We start from the raw sequence: 23,291 nt of genomic DNA on the forward strand, positions 1-23,291 counted from the left end.
TTTTAAGCAGTCGTTAGCGGGTTTGCATGAGTGTGCGCATGTGTGCGCTTAGCTAAGTATTGCTAAGCATCGCGCAAACCCACGCAAATCCAATTACAACTGCTTAAAAGTGCCTTAGTCAACCTGCATGTGAGGGCCCTTGTTCTGCTCAGCAGCAAAATAAAACACCACTGTCAGTCTCGAACCCCGGACACACTAGACTGCATGAAGTACCACTAAGCCACAGTAGATATACAGCAGGTTGTTGCTGAAATATATATAACATGCATCAGAATGAGTGAATGTAAAGGAAAGATAGGAATGCCATAACACAAAACCTGTTCTGTGGAACTTTACCAGCAGTTGTTGTGGAATTGCATTACATGACTGTGATAACAGAACCAGCCATTCTAGCAGTAAATAATGTTACGGCAGCACTTTACAACCCCCACACAGTATCACAGCAAGACAATTCCCACCCAAACGTACAAAATACCTGTGTGTTCAGGGTCCAGCAAGGATGTAGGTAGGCATACTCAGTACTGGAATTGTCCAGTCTTCATGAGCATCTTGTGATAATGTCAACAAAAGAAAAAGCACAAACTGTGCAGAAGTGAGTACATTAATATCCGCAGTATAGCAGTTCCCAAACAGTTCATGTGACAAATGAAAACATCTCAATAACTATATATGTATGGCAGCTAATTGTATAAGTAGAAAAGAAACTACATACTCCCATGTATCTTGTGTTAGGATTTGTAGGGGTGAGTACAATTCTACACTGTCAACTGTGTACTGCAAGTGGCAACATTCAGGTCTGGGTACAACATTCAAATCACTGGCTACACCCCTAGCATCAGTTATAAGAAGTATACCAACCTTCTGACTTACACAATGGTGTCCACAGCAAACAAGCATGGTCCCCACTTTGGAAAGCTGAAAGGGCTATGCCTACCTGACTTAGCAATTTATAGCACTGGGTTGCTATGGCAGTGAGTAATGCAAGTACCACACAGCAGGCTGCATGCAATTGTGAAATGGTGGCCACCAATTGGTGCAGAGGCCATCACATGCACATGTGCAGATACCTATAAAAGCAGCCTGTACTTGCTGTCCACACATGCAATCATTTCATTGCAGGTATGGAGGGAGAGAGAGAGAGAGAGACGCAGAGGCAGCCGCAGATGCAGATGCAGATGCAGACAACAGCAGCAGCAGAAAAAAAGAAAAAAGATCAAAAAAATATTGAAAGAAAAAGTAATATATTGAAAAAAAAGATAAAAAAGAATATATTGAAAACAAAATAATATATTGAAAATATATATATATATTGAAAAAGAAAAAATATATATAAAAAATATATATTGAAAAACAAAATATATTGAAAAAAATATACTGAAAAAATATATATATTGAAAAAAATATTGAAAAAAAATATATTGAAAAAGAAATATATTGAAAAAGAAAGTATATTGAAAAACAAATATATCTTGAAAAAAATTAAGATATAAAAAAGAATATCAATTACAAAATACACAGAACCAACAAATATGAACACATACAAAGGAAAGGTATGTAACAGCTATGTATTTACTGGCATGTAGTAGATGTTTGTGAAGAGTACCCTGCATAGTTTGAATCATCCATATGTGGCAGCAGTACGTATCAATGCACAGATGCCCTGCATAACTACTGGCATGGAGAAATGAGTGTGTAGCTGTGAGCAGTGGTATATGACTGTGACATATGTAGCTTAGCATTAAATGTCAAACATCTGATCCATGTTATCTGTGTTCTGTACAGTAGTGTGTACAATGTCTGTTTGGGGGAGTAGCGCATACGGTTATATAAACATGGATGTGACAAAGTAACAAATGCATGATAGTCATAGTAACGTGTAGCTTAGCATTGGCAACAGCTGTACAAGGCTAGTATGCTAACCTAGCATTTGCAGCTATATAGACACCCTCTAATATTACTGTGTGCTCACATGTGACACCTGTTCCAGTTGCAGCAAGGCCCAACAGGTCAGCCATGAGGTACACGAACTTACAACAGTGTGCACCTTGTGTGTGTATGGCACACACATACGAAGAGATCTGTCTGTGTCAGATATATTAGTATCTGTACATGTGCATAGAGCAAGGGATATACTGCAACTGTTTGTGAAGGGTGGACATATATGTTGTTGAAGGTTGTTATGTGCATATTTCTATGTAGGTTGTAATGTGTGGCAAACAAGACAGCATACAGTGCTGGTATATGATATGTGGTGGTTAAACATTGTGGGTATGATTCATCAGGTCTGCAGTGTTGCAGCCAGTGAGGCCTGCTAAAGCTACATGGGCTGAGAACACCTTCAGTGCATTCCGCACAACACTGTGCAATATTATGACATAACTGTATACCTCACAACCTTCGCATAATTGATATCCTCACCATGAAAGGTGGACTGTATATGTGCCTATATGTATCTCTATATGTACACCAATGGATGTTTATATGTATGTGTGTGTGTGTGTGTGTGTGTGTGTGTGTGTGTGTGTGTGTGTATATATATATATATATATATATATATATATATATATATATATGGTTGACTATCAAAAGTGCAAACGACACTACGTCGACTGTCATATACTCGAACATGGAAGGTCGTAATCGGTAATGTCGAAGACAAAATAATCAATCTAGGAATGGTTTTAACATGGGTCGAGGTAGGGGAGATGTTTGTAGTTCGGAATAATACTGAACACCTACCTCGACCCATGTTAAACCATTCCTAGACTGATTATTTTGTCTTCGAAATTACCGATTACGACCTTCCATGTTCGAGTATATGACGGTTAATAGTGCCGTATATATATATATATATATATATATATATATATATATATAGAGAGAGAGAGAGAGAGAGAGAGAGGGACAGGGTCATATTTGCTGCAACAGATGCCTGGTGACAAAGCCATGGACTCAAGCTCAGTGTTGACACTGCATTGGCATCCCTTCTTGCAAAAACTCTGTACCCATTAACTACCACATATGTGGTAGTCTACTTAACACCGAAGGTGTAATAAGAGACCATGGGGCACAGGTGGACAGTAGTCTCCCCTCTGATGATCACAATGCCACACTAGTCATGTCATCTGTCTACGTGGCACACGTTATCACAAAAGGTGTGTCATCCAGGGAAATATAGGTCAGTGTTCCCCTCTACTCATCGCACATAAAGCCCATTATAGAGTACAATGCCCCATGTGGTATGTACCTCACAAGACATCTACAGCAACTGGAAACAACACAGACATACCTCACAAAGAGTAATACCGGCCTCAAACAGATGTCCTATGCAGACCGTCTCACAAACCCACAACTAGACTGTGTTGCATACCGCCTACCCAGAGGTGACCTCTGCCTAACATACTAAGCTATGTCAAACCCAGAGCAGTTGGACATGCTCCACATAAACAGATCAGAATCCCTACGAGCTACACGCTCTAGGGACCTAAACCTTTTGACCACAATAAACAGCACATGTTGGAGGGATAGATTCCTATCTCAGAGACATCCCATACTCTGGAACAAACCACCTATCCATAGCAAACAAAGCTCCTAATTAGCAGTCGTCATAAATAATCCTGAAGATTGTATGGGATATAGGGAATACACCCAGGCAATCACCTCTGTGGCTCTGGTTGACAGGGCCACATAAAATGCAATTACCTGTGTGTCAAAGGCCGGGGTAGCATATGGCTAGACTTCTATATGCCCTAGGGCCAATAGCCTATTACCTACCTATGAAGCGATACACACCCACATGTACTTGTTGCAATAATTGCTATGTGAGGTTGACTGAGTGTGATGGTGAACGTGTTGGTGAATGTGTCAGACTTCTGTATATGTGTGATAGCTTAGTGGGAAACTGTTTCTGTCATGGTATTATGTGTTCTAGCTGTGATCCCAGCAAAAGATGTGTATGCAATTGCTAGGCAGAAAAAGTAGTATGCCATACGGTCTGACGTAGTCCCTTGTTGTCGACTGGGGTGTCCCATTGTAGGCTAAAGCAGTACATGTATGCTTATTGAGTGTTACTTCTGGTGAATCCAACTCCTGTATGAACTGTAGTACTACCTGAAGCTGTAAGCCTAAACAGCACAGTATGGTGTATGGCCACATTTCTTGGAACCACTGTTTTGTGTGTTCCCTGTAGTCCTCACAGATTACATACCTCAGGCATAAGGTTTTGTAACTACTGACACACAGTACTGTAAGATACACAGGTAAAGGCCATCTGGGTTGCCATACCTTTGTGCCTGGTATGTATGTCTGATGTGTGTGTGGGTATGCCTGTACCATGGCCTCAGTCATATGTGTTTTACAGGATATAAGTGCATATCTAGCAACGTGTATAGTCTAGTACAGCAGTATGCCACCTATATTAATGAATGTGCACATATGTTAGGCAGGGGTTTGCCATCAATGACTAGTGTGGTATACTGGTAATACTGTAACTGGACTTTACAATCATTGCAATGGATTACATATTTCATGATGCATTAGCTTGATATATACCTCCTGTGGCTAGGTGGTGCATTGTGTCACATACAGTGTGCCATGTACTGTTATATAGTCTTATATACTGGTTTATCTTTGTTGCTGTGCAAAACATGGTTTGATATATAGAGTGTACCAGGCACTGTCAGGCAGTTGTGGGTTGAGAACTGATATGTGGTATTGAAAGTGTGTATCCTCTGACAGCCAATAGGTTGCTATATATGGCAGTTAATTGATATCTGTACTTTAGAATGTTACGTGTGCCACATGACTTGCTCACACATATTGTTTCATTGTCTTCCAGGGTCATGGCCCACCATCGTAATCCCGCCTATAGCACGGCAGAGGAGGAACAGATAACGATGAGATTGGTGCAGCACTATGCCCTGCTGTTTTCCAGAACCAGCCAAGACCAGCATGAGCGGACTGTGCTGTGGCAAGATCTTGTCCGTAGGGTAAATGACATAGGCATGCATAACCGGACTTATGAGCAGGTAGGCCATCACTGCAGTGATTTAATTAGACATGTCCGACAGTGTGCATCTGATATCTGAAGACAACAGCTTGCCACAGGTGGGGGGGTAGCCATCCATCCCCCCCTCACCAGAGTGGAGGAGCTGCTCCTGAGCCAGGTGGCTCCTGGCCAACAAAAACAACAACAACCAGTAACATGTATCATCATGGAGGCCGGAGCCACCCAGCAAGTTGACATGGAGCATGCAGGTAACATGGCATAGCTGTAGACTACTACATAACAGACCTACGCATAATGCATGCTGTGCATGTTTGCTGTGACACTATGCACATCCCAGTAATGTGGGTAGCTGCCTAAAACACATGCAATACACAGAGCATCCCACACAATTGTGACAACACTGTAGTGGACATTGGATAGGCAGAGTCGATACACATGCAAACAACATACACAACTTTGTCATACGCAGTACACGTTAACATGCTACACATGGCGTATTCAGACACCCGCTGTAAGGTCCCACTACAGTGTCCCAAATGTCATCCACACAGCATGCATAATATACCTGAGGGGTAGATGCCTCTCATGTGGCTGTGCGACACTCTTCAACACATAACACATTCATGTTAAGCAATGCCCCCTATTGGGCACCTTACAAACCCATGTAACAACTGGTTGTGAAATGGTGAATGTAGCCATGGTACTGCAGTTCCGGTACAGCATGGTATGTGCTGGTCTGGCACACATTAGTAGCCTTGAGTGACCACATGATGCTGCATGATGATGGTAGTACACCCCATCCAGTTACAGTGACCACAGTACTACACATAGCATTAACTGCTATGCACCTCAATGTTGCGTGTGTGCAAACATATACACCTATACACAATATGCACAGCAATCACCATTTGTACAAAGTGACACATATATGTCTTGTAATGCTATTGAGTGTATAGGTCACATGACACACACTGTGTATGTGTGATGTTTAATGTTACAGTTGTGTTGTAGCATGCCATGTCATTTCTGGCACTGGCATGTCCACAATATGTCCTACACTCACCATAACCACTGTACAATGGCTATGTTCAGCAATGGTATTCCATCAGGTATACATGCACCACTTATCCTGTGTGTATACATAGCATGCATGTGCTAAACCTGTGTCCACAATTATCTGCTAAAGGCACAGACACTCTAATTAGAAATGGATATCTATGTGACACACAGATACACATCCAGCCATGGCATGTATACCTGTGAGTGATGGTGCACAGGACTTATATTTGGCATGCGTCCTCAACTGGATGCATCCTTTGTTTGGAGCTGTCATAGCTACGTTTTGCTATTTGCAGAATGGTACAGAGTTACCAACCGAGAACATTTCTGCAAATAACACTACTCTTACTCGGACAGGTTAGTGTTTCCTGGATCGCAAATTTACCTCATTTGGATAGCTTTCAGCAGCAAATGAAGTAATTTGCATAACCTAACAATGTCCATGCAAGAGTAGTTTTAGGAGCTCTCATGCACTCCTCTGCCGGCTGTTCCTGGATCGCTCGGCAGACATATTGGGTGTCTGGAGTCTTACTCTACTCTTAGACTCCATGCAAGCCTTCGTGAATCTGGCCCAATGTCTTCTGAGGCCAGTATTAGAAGACAAAACTCTAAAACAGAATCAACAGTATTGTTTCCAAAATTTATTTAGAGAGAAATGAATTCAAGGTGTAGGGAAGCAATCTTAGCACTGTCCTCAGGTTCCTATTGTGTGATCGCAGACGCATTTTGTTGAATGTGTCTTGATCGAACCTAAAAGAACAAAACAGCAAAATAGTGAAGCGGCTTTTCAGTGAAGTCTTTCCCAGGGAAGAATTTGCTTGGCCGCTTTTGTTACTTTGCCATTTTCAGCACTGTAGTGCAATCTCGGAGATGGTATATTTAAGTAAGGGGGGGGGGTGAAAGTAATGTTTTAAAGTGTTTTTTTTTTGGAACAGTGTTTTTTTTCCCTTAAAAATCACTGTTCTGAGGTTTCGATGTTACATGGGGTCAATTAATTATCGTTTGCTTTTGTAAGCGTGCGATAATATAATATAGACCCCAGTCCTCATTACTAGCTGGGAAATAATTGCAATTTTGTGCTCAGCTGTGCTGCACTTTGCAGCAAAAGCAGCTAAAACTAGTAGGGAATATTATAAATGCACAATAACAGGAATATTTGGTAAATGGGGTACAAATAGAGAACCAGGAAGTTCAATCTCCATTTAGAACAAGGGGAAAAGTAGTCACAACTACCCCACTGATGTCACCAAACAGTCAAGACCATACTTTACCAAAAAGTAACTTATAGAAAAGGGGGTGAGTGCATTAAAAATGTTATACAAAGGTATGATGGACTGTGTGTGATCATTATTTGCAGAAAACATGAACCACATGCTGCAAGGCAGACGACATATCAATAGTGCAGTGTAGTCCCATAAAAACAGAACACTGTAAAAATGCTGTTTTTCCTACTGTCATAGACATGAAATTCAAAATAAAAAAGTGGACAATCAAATGCACAAAAGTTTGATATGTGGAGATGAAATTACTTATGGAAAACATGCTCAACTAGCAAACCACAAGCATGTATCCAACTCTCTTAACAGTTTTTTTTCCTTTCAGCAATGTTGAAAATTATGGGAAATGGTGTATTCACACCACCAGAGAAAGTGACAGGAAGCTACCTAGCAACTGTCTTTACTTTTGTTAAATTACCTAATCTTTTGGTATAGTTTGATACAGTGCAACGGAATGCAACCATAGCTCTCAATCAATCAGGGACAGATCTCAACAGAATCAGGGACAAATCTAGAACTAATCAGACAATCAGGGAAACATTTAAAAAATATCAGTACTATTAACTTGAGCATTGACAGAGTAAGAGAATGTGAGCTAATATACATTTGTGAAGTAAATGAAGTTTATAACTCTAATCATTGTCATTTAAGTGCAATCCATCACCTTATCTTCAAAAGTCACCAGTTTTAGGAGGGATTAAGAAGGACAGAGCTAAAATTTTAGACAAACTCACGAATGCAACAACTCAAACATTCTGTTTTCCATAGTTCTTCCCTAGACTAGATTTAAAAACAACTTGTTTAAAAAACGAAGAGAGGCATGAATGCAACAACTCAGACATTTTGTTTTCCATAGTTCTTGCCTAGACCCATTTAAAAAAAGTAAAAAAAAAATGATACATTTCTTTATGGGTCATAGTTCAAAGTGACCATTTCTTCAGACCAAAGTTAAAACACAGACTCCATTCACATTTATAGTTTACTGTTTACTGACTGGCCAACTCATGAATCTTAAAACTAATCACAAAATTACATACATGGATTTATTTATTTATTTATTTATTTGCATTTGTTTACCAGGATGGTCCAGCTGGGCCAGAAGTGCCCATTTTCAGTGGAGTCCCGGGGTAAAAGCTCCACATACAAAGACAGTTCACATACAATACAGAATTTACATTAATAAAGACATTTAGTACATATTATTGGCAGCTTGTACAATTGGTAAAAAAAAATCAGGACATTACATTTATGAATCTTCACACCCAAAGTTTCCCACTGTGAGACACTTTAAAACAAAACAGTTGTCTTTTAATGATAAAAGGAAAATTCCCAAGAGGTGCTATTTTAATGAAGTTTTACTATTAACTGCATTATTCAAATACAAGGCATTAGCACTTCTTCACACCCTCCCATCATAGTCCAATAAAGCAAGGAACAATGGTTTGTAATTATGGCATTAACATCTTGCAAATAACTATATTTAATTTTATCCACATCTCCACCACACACACACACACACACACACACACACACACACACACACACACACACACACACACACACACCATAGCACAGAACCTTCCGTCTTTAAAATGTGGAAAAATACCTCTCATCATGTGGAATACATGGGCAAAAGGTACTAACAACATAATACAATTTTAAGCTTGGAATCTGACAGCATTGTTTAAATCTGTTACTTTATACATATATAAAGTTCTTTAGCTCAATTACTATTATTCAGTGTTTTTTTAACAATGGATATTATTTAAACAATTCTCAGCAATGAATATGCAACTTACCTTTTCTAAAAAGAACAGTAAGGAACATTGATGTTTTTAGGATGCATCTTGAAGAATATTCCTAATAACAAAGTGCAGTTGAGAAGTATGATGTACTTAATAATGCAAGCCGGTTTCTACAGTAAAATACTGTTTGTCTGCTTAAAGCACACTTCTCAGAAAAATGGAATTGTTTGTCCAAAGATGTACTTGTGGGAAAAGTTAACAGAAAGATTTAACTGTGAGAGAAAGCAGGTGAAACAATTTGGAGCCTGATATAACAGAATGACAACTGAATAGGGTTGCCACCTTTTCAAATACCCAAAGTGGGACATTTTTCATACAAACGTCAGATTTTGCAGGGAAAAAACATACCCACAGCCAGTACAAATGACAGAACTTCACTTTTTTGCCTAAATAAAAGCTTATTCTTTTAGTTGTTTATTCTGTTTCTTATAACATTTAGGTGTTTCAGATACAGAATAACTGTTTTATGCAACTATTACATAAAATATAGGAAATACATGTGTCCTAAAAATCTCAGGACATTTGTCATTTTTTCAATTTCTTTGCAGGACACGATTTCCCAAAAAGGGACTGTCCCTTGCAAAGTGGGACAGGTGGCAACCCTACAGCTGAAAGAAAAGGTAAAAAGAAGTCAGGGTCACAGGAGAGATAGAGCTGAGACCACAGTTAATTATAAAATAATATAACAAAACAACAGCAAAGTCAAGTTGAACAACAAATGTGTTCCTAAACCTGCTTAGAAGTGTTAAATTGTATCTGAATACATAGGCGCTAAGGTTTTAGCGCAATATAAAAACTGCAAGGTACAGCTGCGATAACAATATCAGCACTGGTCTGATGACAAATAAATGTGTTGCATTTTTCTTGGAGACAGGTTTACAGATAAAAAATAAGAACAGGGCAACTGCGCCAATGTGAATTGAGCAAGGGTCAGTTCAAAATCTGACAAGGGTGCACAGCATTGTAATGCCCTTTCTAAAGGACAGTCATCCACTGGGGATGGGTGAACATTTCAGGATGCTTGTTATATTTTTGCAACACATTATAAAATTACAATCAACAGCCATTTACACTAAACACTAGGTTAGCTTAATGTATTAAAAATGCAACACAAAGTTGAATGGAACAAAAAGCAGCGTGGTGTTTGTTTCTCCAGGGGAATAAAAACAACAGTGGGAGTGTCACAAAAACGGCAAAAAATAATTAAATGAAGAGGCTGGATGAGAAAAAGGTTGATCTCGGACTGTGGGACTTCAGAAAAACAAAAGTTTTTTGGAGACTTACATGCTGTAGGTGGATTGGACACTCTAAATTGCCCCTAGGCATGAGTGCGTGTGCGTGTGCCTTCCATGAAAGGTTGGGCATCGGGCTGGCAACTCAACACCGTAAAACTTTGCTGCCAGTCATGAGCGGATAGGTGATCTGCTGTGGCAACCCCTAACCGGGAAAAGCCGAAAGAAGAAGAAGAAGTCTCTGGCACTCTCTCTTTAATAGGGCAGACTAGAAACAGTACTGCATTTTCCATCACACTGAGTACATATCTGCAGCAATGAAAAAAATACACATCTGCATAAATAATAATCAGGGTCATTTGTGAAGTCAGACAGTTAACGGGAATTAAAAAAATAGTTAACTTTCTTGCAAAATGACGCCTGCTGACTTGTCTCTCTCCGCTCAGTAAATTCTCAAGATATCAAGCACGAATGGATGGGAAAAAATCTACCATAATTTGTAGCTCCCAACTTGTGCGTCTCCTAACTCAATGTGATTGGATATGGAGATCAGATAACAAGGAGCTGATCTTCACTGTCCAATTACAGTTCAAGAGCAACGCTGAAAATTTTTGTTAAAAAGGAAAACCAAAACTACACTATACAACCCAAAATGGTATAGATAAATAGCTCCCCTGGTGAATCCACCACTGTAATGTACCCTCTCTGAATATAAAATTGTAGTTAGTGGGGTACCACAAGGATCAGTGCTGGACCCACTTCTGTTTGGCATTTATTTTTCAGACATCCAAGCCAGTATAACAGAAGTATGGTTGACCAAGTCTGCTGATGACTGCAAGCTGGGGATTACTATCCAATCACCATTGATACTAAATGGGTCCAGTAAGGAGTGGAATAGGTCCATAACTGGAATACCAGCAAATGTCTTATGTCAAATGTAAAAAAGTGCAGAGTAGTTGGGTTTGGCAAAAGAGCTCCTCCCACATTATATATGGTACTTCTCTTCAGATTGATATGGTCAGAAGAGACCTGGGTTTTCACATCCATTTATCCTGTTTTGTCCATAGTCAGGAAACCCAGTTACTTTCCATCTTCAAGAGCAAATAAGTCATCCTATCACTGTACTCTTTCCTTATCAGAACTCATCATCAAATATAATGCCCAAAGATTTCTAATCAAGAAAATTAAAAGCCTTAAATCCTTCAACTTTTCCAAAAGATTAGCATGACTTTCCTTATCCTCAGTAGCCTAGTGACTTGCATCTCTCTTTTTTAGCCATGAAAGACCAAGTCCCATTTGACTTCCTATTACTTCACAGAACCAATGGCTCTACAAACACCCATACTAGGAAACTAAATCTACACAAACAAATGAACAGGACTCCCTGGAAGGATAGATTGCTAGCTCAATATATTCCTGGCCTATGGAAAAAGTTACCACTATAGGTCAAACACAGTACTACTACTTAACCACCTTTAAGGCTAGTCTTCACAACTGGACAGATAGACACAATGCTACATCAGTGTTATAACGTATCGCCCATCTCAGCTTAGGAAATGAGCATTATCTTCTGCTTGTAAAGAGTGGCAAGGACTTTTTACGTCTGTCTACATAAAGGTGTGCACAGCTAAGCATCTTATGTTAAAATTCTAAAAGAAAATCAATGAGACAAATCAGCCGTATGAGTACCAAAACCAAAAAAAGGCTGATTGACGCACCCACACCCCAGAAGCAAGTTACTTTATATCAAAGACTTTAACAGTTAAGCACTTTTGTAACTAAGGATTTGCTCAGAACTGTTGAACAAGTGAAAACCATCCATTTACATACAAATCAATTAAAATGCTGTCCAGCCACGATCCAGCAATGAAATAATTTACTCAATTAACCATTAAAAACATCTTAATCTAAGCAAAGCTCTAAAAAAATTGTAAAATATGCAATTGTAAAATACTTAAAACTCATAAAGATCAAATAATAGTTATCTAAATCACACCGTATAACTTAGCAGCACATAATTTTAATACACTGTTAAAGGAAACATTATCATTTAAGCCTGGATGTTCACTAGCATTCAATCTCAATTGCCACAGTAGTTCCTGACACTCAAATGTTTATTCCCAGGGGCTATCTCTGGGATTTTGTAACATCTGCTCTATTACCGTAAAGTAATACATTTTATTGCTATCATTAACTGCTTTATGAGAGCATTCGAGTCTTTTTTTTTGTTCTAATATCATAGTAGTGTTCCTGAATTCTTTTCTTAAATTGACATTCAGTTTTTCATACATAAAAACAGAAACATGAATCACAATGTGCTAGGCACACTACTCCTTTACTATTATAATCATAGTTTGATGTAAAATTAAACTTATAATTAATGCTCCTAAGAAAAAACTCATTTCCCTCAAAACTGTATTTACACTGGCCACACACTCCACATATTTTGTTCCTGTGAATAATTTCTTATTAGATTGGCCAGTGCTGAAGAAATTATCCCTTTCAAGTTTCTCTTTAGAGTAAGTAAATAGGGGTCAAGAACCTAATGTATTGCTCAAAGCACTGTTGTGCATAATAATATTCCAACATTTGTTGATGAATGACAAAATGTAATGATTATCTCTAGTGTATTTAATACACAAGCTGTTTTCGTAGCCCAACTTCATTTCTTTATTTATTTCACTATCATGGCTATAGATTAAACCTATTCCCAAAATTACCTCTCAACAATCTGTAAGAAACAGAGTACAGAGATAGGACTTTGAGACAATCTGCATAGAACATGTTGTTTACATCTTATATTCTTTTTGTGAGAAACATCTGTGGATGTTCTAGTTGTCACACATGTCTGGTCAGGTACATACTGAAGGGGCATTGCATTCAATAATTGGCCTAATGATGATCTAATACAGAAAAATGATAACTTCCTTGGACCTAAGGGTCATGCCCTTGCTTATAAGTAGAGCAACATAGAATGATTTCCTGACTACCAGTACCTTAGACACATGTTCGTCAAAAGCCAGGTTACTAGCTACATACATACTCAAATCCCTGAATACTGGTACTAAGTTAGGGGTGTGTTATTGCTGAGGTTATTTACCAGCATGGCTGCCTTCCCAAAGGGTAGTATTATATATTTTTTGTCTTAGAGTTTTAAGCCATGGCTTTGGTACTAGTCATTTGTCTGTGTTAGGCCTTCCTGTAGAATGTTAGTATCTTCAGGGGATTGTATGACTGCTCTTAGTTTGCCATCATCTGCAAACTTGGTCAGTCAGAGATCCCTGACATTGGCCTTGACTTCCGAGAAGTAGATAGCAAAAAGAAGTAAACCAGTCACAGAGCCCCGAGGAACTCTTTGCGCAGGTGGTGTCTCCTATAGTAACCCCCAGGGTCCGCATTGCGAGCCATCTGGCTACCTAGTGCTTAACATAGGAATTTATGCTTATGTCTGAGTTTGTTTACAATGCCTGAGTGGGGTATTGTATCAAATGCCTTAGCCAGGTCAAAGAGGACAGTTTGCATCATTTTGCCCTTGTCCATTACCTTGGTGACCTCCTAAAAGAAGTCCACCAGGTTGAATAGGTACGATCTACCTTGATGAAACCAAACTGAGTTGGATCCAGCCAGTGTCTGAAGATTTTCTATGTCCTTAGTAATCGTTATCATAATAATTTTTTCCATGGCTTTGCATATGACACTAGTCAGACCTATGGGTATGAAGCTCCCAAGGTCCGTTGATGGCCTGCCCTTGTACAGAGGGATGACTGTTGATGTTCTCCATTCACATGGCACAAAACTTGTCCAGAGGCCATGGTTAAACATTGAGTCCAGTAGTCATGTAACATCATGTTTCAGGCTATTTAGGAGACATCCTGGGATATCATTAGGGCCCATCAATGCAGTGTTTTTGGCCTTAGAGAGAGATCATTTGGGACCTGTTGTCTAGTGATAGTTGGGGAAGGGGTGATGGTATTTCCTGGTGGGGAGGGGTGACCAGGGGAGGGAGAGAGGTAAAATTGGAACACTATTTGTCAGCCAGCAGATTTGCTATATCTTCCAGCTCCATACAGGGGGATCTTTTACAGTCAGTTCTGCACATTGCTATGTGCTACCTTTGAGTTTTGAGACATAACTAAAGAATGCCTTGTGTTTGTCCTTTGCCTGGGAGGCTATCTTTAACTCAAATGTGGCTTTAGTAGACTTAATTTGCCCTTTTATTTGTTTGTTTGCTGATTTGTTTGTTTATTTAAGTTGATGAAAGGTTTTTATCATGCTGGGTATAGTACTTCCTAATCTTGGTTGTGATTTTTTTTTTCTTTTGTTGTATAACCTGTTTATGCCTGAATTCCAGAAGAGTGTTTTTTTTTTTTTAGTTATTTCTGGGCTTATTTCTGGCAGGCACAGTTGTCTCTATCCCTTTAATTACATAATTGTACAGGGGGTTCCGGCGTGTAGATCGCGAGACAAATGCCCGCGAGCTACATCGCCGAAACCAGAAGGCCGCAGCACCGCTAAACCGTAGAGCGGTGCTGCCGAAACGTAGTAATGCGGCGGAAAGATGCGGCGGTGGGAAAACAGACAAAAGCAGACGGCCCCTAAGGCAAACACGCAGGCCGTCAACACACAGCGTACACGGCCAGAAAACACACGCGGATCGGCGCGAAACACAGCACAACGGTAGTGCTCCAAAACAGTTGCATAAGCAGTCATAAAACCATTACTTGCCCTGCTCCAAAACAGTTGCATAAGAAGTCATAAAACCATTACTTACCCTCACAGCCCCAGTTGTCCACGCAAACACAGCAAACAGTCCCCGAGAAGCAGGAAGTAAAGTCCCCAGCACGTAGAGCAATGCACAGCACACTTTACCCGAGAAATGCTGCATAGAAAAGCAGGTCATGTGTCAGGCTAAACCCTTAAAGGTACAGACAAAGCAGTGTCAGGGTCAATAGACCACACACACTATAACCTGTCTGTGTACTAGTAGTAAGCATGTCACAGCAGGGTGTCTGTAGTATAGGACAAACCCAGATAACAGGCATGCCTGCAACAAACAGTACCTACCCTGCTAGAGCCCCTGAGTGCAGTTGTAGGTGTGAACATGCCAACCTGGTAAAGCATGACACACTAACCCAGTAGCAGGGGATATAGTAGCTGTAACCCATCTCCGACTCCACAGTAGAGTAAGACATGCAGCTTCTGCTAAACACGTCACGTTGTCCCTGTCACAGGAGTATAGACAAGTACCCAGCCCCATGTAGGAAGACAAGGGTGCAAGACAGAGGTACCTCCCTAAGTAACATCTGCCACTTAAGCAGACACCAAGCCCTAAACCGTGATTGGCTGGCAGCAACAACAGGGAGTTAAAGGGGGCTGGCACAGTACACACAGAACCTGTGCTCAATCAGGCATCGTGGACTCTAAACAGAGTACAAGCATACGGCAACCCCAGGGATGTGTTAACTGCAGACATTGCAACCATAGGGAAGAGACAGTCAGAGACGGTTGGAGTGTACAAAGCTGTACAGGGCCACTGAGACAGACTACTTACTTACTTACTTACGAGTTACTACACACGGTATAAGACAAGGAGGTGTAAACCAAGTGGCCTACTGTCTGGAAGGGACTGTCTCCAGGTTCAGTAGTATATCCCATACCATGCTCCACCGGCTGTGATGGATTCTGAGAGACCATCTACAAGTGCTGCAACCATGCTGGACTGTATGTATCTGTATAGCCCTGGTCTGATTGGCAACAGATACAGCACAGTGCCCAGCCAACGTGGCAAACCCATGCTGGTGGTGGAGGGGTACCTCTACCATTTGGAACGTGAGACACCACCAAAACGGTACTGGGCATGTAGTGAGCGGAGAACGAAGGCATGCAGAGGACGTGCCATCACTGTTCGCCAGGAAGAGGGTGAGGAATTGCTGAAATCACTGCCACACCAGCACGGCCCAGATGCAACAATGGCACAAGTGGCTACATTGCGAGCAGAACTGCGGCAGAGGGCGGTAACCGGTAATGAATTGCCGAGCTTGGTAATGCAGAGTGTGCTAGGCACAGCAGATGACAATGTACTGCAGGAGATGCCTTGTCGTGCGACCCTTCGAAGAAGCATCACCAGGGTACGGCAGCAGGCACGGGCATCCATGGCTACACCTCCAGCAACCCTTGCAGATATTGATGCCAGCCAGTATCCACTCCGTAGTGGCAGCTTCATCCTTCGTAGAAGGTCGGATATGGATGGTACCGCTTCCTTGGTAGTACTTACTACAACACAGAACCTGACTGACCTGTGCAGGTCCGACTTTGTTCTTGGTGATGGCACCTTTCCCACACGGGCCGATATCTGTCGCCAGCTATATACATTACATGGCTGTATTGGCATCCCACCTCAATGAGGTCGTACCCTGGTGTACTGTCTCATGACACGGAAGTCGGAGTCTGCATACACCACTTTGTGGGAGGTGCTGAGGGGTATGGCAGCTGACCAGGGATGCACTTTGTCACCACAGTATATCATGACTGACTTTGAGAAGGCAGCAATTCGTGCCAGCCGGAAGGCATTCCCTAGGAGTATTCTGAAGGGATGCCTATTCCATTTGCACAGATCATCTGGCGACAGATCCAACATCACCACCTTGTCGCCCTCTATGGCACGGACACTGCTTTCTCCATTGCCATTCGCAAGCTGATAGCGTTGGCATTCCTACCTTTGGATGATGTTGTCCCTGCATTTCTGGACATTGTGGCTTCCTTACCAGAATGTGCCCAGCCGATTGGTGTATTTCTAGACCATCATTATGTCCGAGGCCGACCACGCAAGTATGCATCCCGCTGTTCAGTACAGACACGAATGCCATCGTCATACCCTCTGCGGTTCTGGAATGTGTCCGATGTCTCTGAGATGGACTTCCCACGTACTAACAACCAGGTGGAGGCGTGGCATCGTCGGCTGAAGGTATTACTGGGTCGCCCTACTGTACAGCTAGCTGACCTTCTGTGTGTTCTGCAGCAGGAGCAGAACCTGACGGATACCCGACGTGAATCTCTTCTGAGGGGGATGCCTGTAACACCGTGTAAGAAGGCTATTGTAGTAAGGGAGCGTCGCCTAAAGCACATCTTACAACATAAGTGTGACTTCACTAATGTGCAGGATTTCCTCCGTGCTGTGGCACATTTCTACAAATTATGATGCTGTCTGGGTTTCGTATGCACCAAGCACAACACACATCACATTGCATATTCAATTAATAAAGTCTTTGCCCATAGCACACGGGTTCCATGGTACCACTTTCATGCCCATGTGGCATGCTATCCCAGCAGGATTTTCCACTAACAATTGCACATGGTGGCTTCTAAGGGGGTGCACAGTGTATCACTGTGGTGGTTTTTATCTGCCACCTGTGGTTAGGGTGTAGGGGTTCCCTCAATTTTGACAGGGAATTGCCCACAGTCCTTTGTCACTGCAGTTAAAATGTCATCCTGCCATGTGTCCACATCCAGCTGTCTCACAGGTGGGTGTCGCACCGCCTAGGTGCCTGGACCCTTGTACAGGGTTTCTGTAAGCAATTCTTCATATGCATCTGTATTTTCAAGGTTTTGGGGTGCTTGAAATTTTGACAGGTTATAATTCAGTAGCAAGAACTTTGTTTTGAAATAGTTCCTAAATATTATGGGGTTAGCCAGGCTTACAGAGCTGATTGTTTTTGACAAAGGAGACAACTTTGTGGTCTGACCTTACGAGAAAGGACACTACAGAGGTGTGTGTGTGTTTGGGGGGGTACAGCATTCCCCCATGTTTGTGAGTACCAGATCTACTATATTAGTACCCTAGTGGGTGTATGGGCTATCTGGTCCAAGGTGTTTATGTTTGCAAAATTGTTTGGGATTGTGTAAGTATCCCATTTTACAGTGAGGTGGTTGAAGTCACCCATGAATATTGTATTGGGTTACATGGTGAGTGCCACCAGTAAGTCCAAGGAATAGGTTTCTTGGGTCACAGATGCAACCTATAGCTTCAAAAGATATAATATGGGACTTTGCCTATGGAAATCTGAACATATAGAGGCTCAATCACATCATCTTCTTTGTCTACTGTTGAGGTAAGTTTGTTGTTGATATAAATTGAGACACATCCACTCATACCTCTCAACTGTACAGATTTTTGCAGAATGTCCAGATTTCTGCCTCATATTTTTGGTCTGTTCCTCATAAAAGTTGTGGTTTTCTGGCAAATCATTGAAGACTGAAGTCACTAAATAATGACAGACATTTGAGTTTCAGAATAGATATCCTTCAGAAAATATATAATAATGCAAAATCTGTTATTCTAGCAACTTTCTAAGTTTCTAGGAGCAATATTTAAATTCTGTACCTATTTTTGGGCCTTTGTCCCCCCCCCCCATTCTTTCTTGCTTTGTCCAGACTGCTTGCACATTGAAAGGTTGAGAGGTATGTCCACCTTTGGTCCCTGCCTGTGAAATAGCTGGCCTGAATGTGCAGAGGCATTGTAGCCCTGCACTACTGGGGTTGTCTCCATGGCTTTAAACAATGTCTCAGCAACTAGTCAAATGTTTGCATTCTCCAGGGTGAGGAGAATAGAGCCTTCATGGAGTGGAATTTCTTGTTTAGGCTTCTGACTTTGAGCAGTAATATCTTTTAGATTCCCTTATGGTTGGTTTTGCTACACTGGGGGGGGGGGGTGTCAGTTTGGCATTGCCTAAAAAAGCATTATGGGATAGGTCAATGTTTTAGCAAATATTTGAAAGCTTAAAGAGTACAGGTTCAGACCATCCTTAGCAAAGCAGCATAGTCTGCTAACCATATACTTCCATGCTGCATACCTCTCAACCTCTTAGTGCAAGAAATCTGGACAAAGCCTAAAATTTTGGTGGGACAAAGGCTCAAAAATAGGAACATATTTTAAATACTGCTCTTATAAACTTAGACAGTTGCTGGAATAACAGGTTTTGTATTAGCATGCATTTTCTGAATGATATGAAGTCTGTAACTAAAATTAATTTCATTATTTCGTGACTTCAGTCTTCAGTGATTTGCCAGAAAAAACACAAAATTTAACAGGGACAGACCAAAAATATGAGGTATTCTGTGAAAATCTGTACAGTTGAGGGGTATGCCATGCTGACAAATATTGTACCCCCTTGGAATAGCACCAGAAACTAAGCCAATTATTGAAGTTAATCATCTTTTATTCATGGTGTGGCAAAATTCTTGGTGAAGGTGGAATGCTGCTCAATGCTAGGCACATACCAGCCTGGGACTCATACTCTGAAAGCTCCATAATGTCTCTCTCCATATAGTCCAAGGGTGTATTTCTCAGGTCATTTATATCCACATGGAATATGATTGAGTTGTACTGGCATGTAAGGTCTATTGACTTGAGTGTGTGGGTGATAAAGCAGATTCTGGCTCCTGACAGACAACTGACTATGATTTGTTCCTTATTCAGCCTGGTGAGTAGGGCATCTGTATGTCACACAATGGTGTATCCTATGATTAAAATATTGGATAGTGTGCTGGCTTCCCTTAAGGGCTTTGTAGTTGAGGGTGTGATTTATGCCTCTCTCTGTGTTTTCCAACTTCAACAAACTAAGCATCTTTCTACTTATTACAGTTGTATCCCTTATTCTAACCTTCTTATGTTTGAATAATATTACTAATCCAAAGCACCTACAGTAGCTATACCTAAAGTTTAAAAATATTTTCCATTGCACAATCTTTCAAATTGTTCTCTTACTTTTCTTTCTTATATTTTTTTCTAATAAATAGGTAATATCATGTTATCGTTCAGTATGCCATTTAAAAATAACTAATTTCTGAATGTCACTTATCAATCTATTCATGTTTAAAGACAAGAGGGATATATCACCCATCTCCTTTGTCTACATATATATCACTGTGACACCCATGGTCTGGCCCAGCAATCAAGGAGCCTCAGTCCTCACTACTAACACCAGTGAGGGGCGTCTCATATAGAAGAAAAGGATAACAAATACACATAGTAAAGTGCAATCTCCCTTAAGAGCACACAGGGATCACAGTCAGTCCGGGGCTGGTCGCTCCCTTGCTCTGCAGGTCCCCAATAAGACTCCCCATTGGCACAGCTATAGGGTCCAGATCTCAGCTAGCTGGGCAAGCTAAAATCTCCAGCACCCTCTCTGTCCAACCAGTGCTTTGTGCCCCTGTCCAAGTAACTGACACACACACACACACACACACACACACACACACACACACACACACACACACACACACACACACACATTGAGATAAGAGTTTATACAACCACACAAACACTTCTGGGGAAGGCTGGCACAGGTTCTCCTGCTGTACCCCTTTTACCCAGACTATATGGTAGAAATCACTTCCACCACCCAGCTAATATTTATCAGCTACCCAAAGGCCCTTAGAAGGGTGGCCAGTTATTACTGTGCAATATTGTTATCCAATTGGTAGTATAGCCCAGGGCTAAAGCTATTAGAGTGGCTTTGTACAATTTTATCACAGGCATGCCAGCACTCTTAAGAGCTTAAATTATCTCTACACAAAACAGCCACAGTTGAAAGGTTTTAAAATATTTAATAATAAATAATAAAAACACAAGACAATACTTCTTACTACACAGTGCTAGTCAAGAGTTCAGAGATCACAGAGAAATACTTAAAATAATTCAGTAGTGCAGTTCTGACATCACAGAAAAACAGTCTAATCTTTCTAGTTTCTAGCTATTTCTAAGAGAAAACACAAATCTAAGATAAACTTACTTATAGAGCAAGACAGTGCTGGTCAGTTGGATGGTCAAGACAAAAATGGTTAATGTCTTCTGATTCTCTCTGTTTAAATTGCCATCTTCAATCCTGATTCCCATTACATCATTTTTTTACACTTTCCTGGTGTTCCCAGGCTAACAGATACTACATTCTTGTTATATTGCACCTGGAAGAAACTACAGCCATAAAAAACATTTCACATGTAAACTCTAGTAATTATTCCTTAAGTTAAAACAATAGGCAAGATGCTTCACTCCAGACTCATCAACTCCAAATTTTAACTTCAAAGGGACAGACATGAAATAATTTTAACTTCAAAGGACAAACAAGCAATGCTTGACTTAGCTTTCTTTACAGCAGAGGGCAATGTTGCTACATTGTTTTAAGTTCAACATTTCACAGCATATCCTTTCATTTAAGAAAACAAGCTTGCAGTTCAATATTTCATAGTAGTTTCTTTCAATTAAGAAAACAAGCCTGTAGTTCAGCATTCATATTTACAAATGATAGAATTATCTGCACAATTCTATCTGGCTAGGCTGACAGCCTAAACAATCACTCATTACTTTTGTCTAAGAGTTTTTCTTTTCACTCTCAATTGTTTTCTCTTATGCTCATTTGTTTCTATGGAACCCTCATTTTCACCTTTAATCTCCCCAGAATTATAATTTTCTTCTTCTCTCCCTTTCATACACAATATTTCATACTTATTTTTAGTTTTAACACCTTAATATTTAAATAATAAATTGCTTTCCATTTTCATGTCACCAGTTTGACCTGCATGAATTCCCTCACTACTTTGTTTTCTCTGTAACATTATCATTTTTATCAATATTTTCTGAAACAGAAACATTATTCTTCTTCACAAAATCATTCCTCATCCATTTCTATATTTTGTGTTTCTTCATTTAAAGATACATTTTCTTTCAGTGTTAAAATACAGCATCATTTGTTACACACTGATTTGCATTCCTTAGCTGTATGTCTATTTTCCCCACATTGGTCACATCTTTTGTATGAACATTTATATAATATTGTCCTCAATATCTGCAATTTCTCTATTTTCATTAATTAAAAGTATCATTGGGTAAATAAAAAACATTTTCCTTTATTTCCAGTTTAACCCACACCTCTTTTCCCTCAACCCATGCATTGTCTTTGTCTGTAGTTTTCATAGTCTTTTTTTAACTTCAGAAATTCAGCAAAGTCTCTTCCTTAGTAATATCATTAGCCCTGAACTGCAAAACTACATTTTATTTTACTAGTACGTTAATCAGTGAAACAATAAACTATCACCATAGGAAGGTGAGAATATTTTGGAAAACAAGTCAGAAAATTTACAAGCCAGCTCATGCAAAATGTAACATCCATGTGAGCCTCTGCCTAAAAATAAATTATAGAGCAAATGTCTGTAATATCATATCCAAGAGGTTTGTCAGTCTTATCTCATGCCACGTCTGTTCATAATAACTCCTTCATTAGCTCTCATCCATACCATTAGTCTCATCTTTTTTTGCAGAAGAAAATAATCTCTTGGCTTGCTTCTTATGCTCAACTACATGTGCATAGGTCCATAGTGTTCCTCCTGTTCTCTCTGTTCACTTTATCTTTTAATGCTGTTCACCTCATCACTTTTATACTGTACTTCCACAGAAAATGATGGCAACAGTGTAGGTTCGTTAATTCATTTTCTGCATATGTATTCTCATCTATTTGTAGTGGAAATTTGTGCTCCACTATATCACTCAGCTGCACCACCTTTTCTGGATCTGATTTTCATCTTCTGCCAACATTTTTCTTAACTCATTCATTCCAATGGAGCTCAGGAAGTTTGCACTGCAACTTCCAATGGGCGGAGCCTAAGCCTTTTGACAGACAAATTATGTCCTCACATTTCAAACAAAAGTTCATATCTCTGGGACCATGCTGGTTATGAAAGAAGTATAAATGACAAACTCTTCAGCACAAACTATTTTTGTGGTGGTAGTATTCTTTAGATTCTAGGTCTTAAACTGCATTTTATAAGTTTCAGTAAACACAGTCCCCCGAATTTACGAAGCCCTTTATTGCATGCAGGATTAGTCTAAGAGCTATTTTTGGCAATATGGCTGATG

Source organism: Protopterus annectens, chromosome 2.part0, assembly GCF_019279795.1.
Source record: "Protopterus annectens isolate FY-2018-M chromosome 2.part0, PAN1.0, whole genome shotgun sequence".
Classification (NCBI taxonomy): Eukaryota; Metazoa; Chordata; order Ceratodontiformes; family Protopteridae; genus Protopterus; species Protopterus annectens.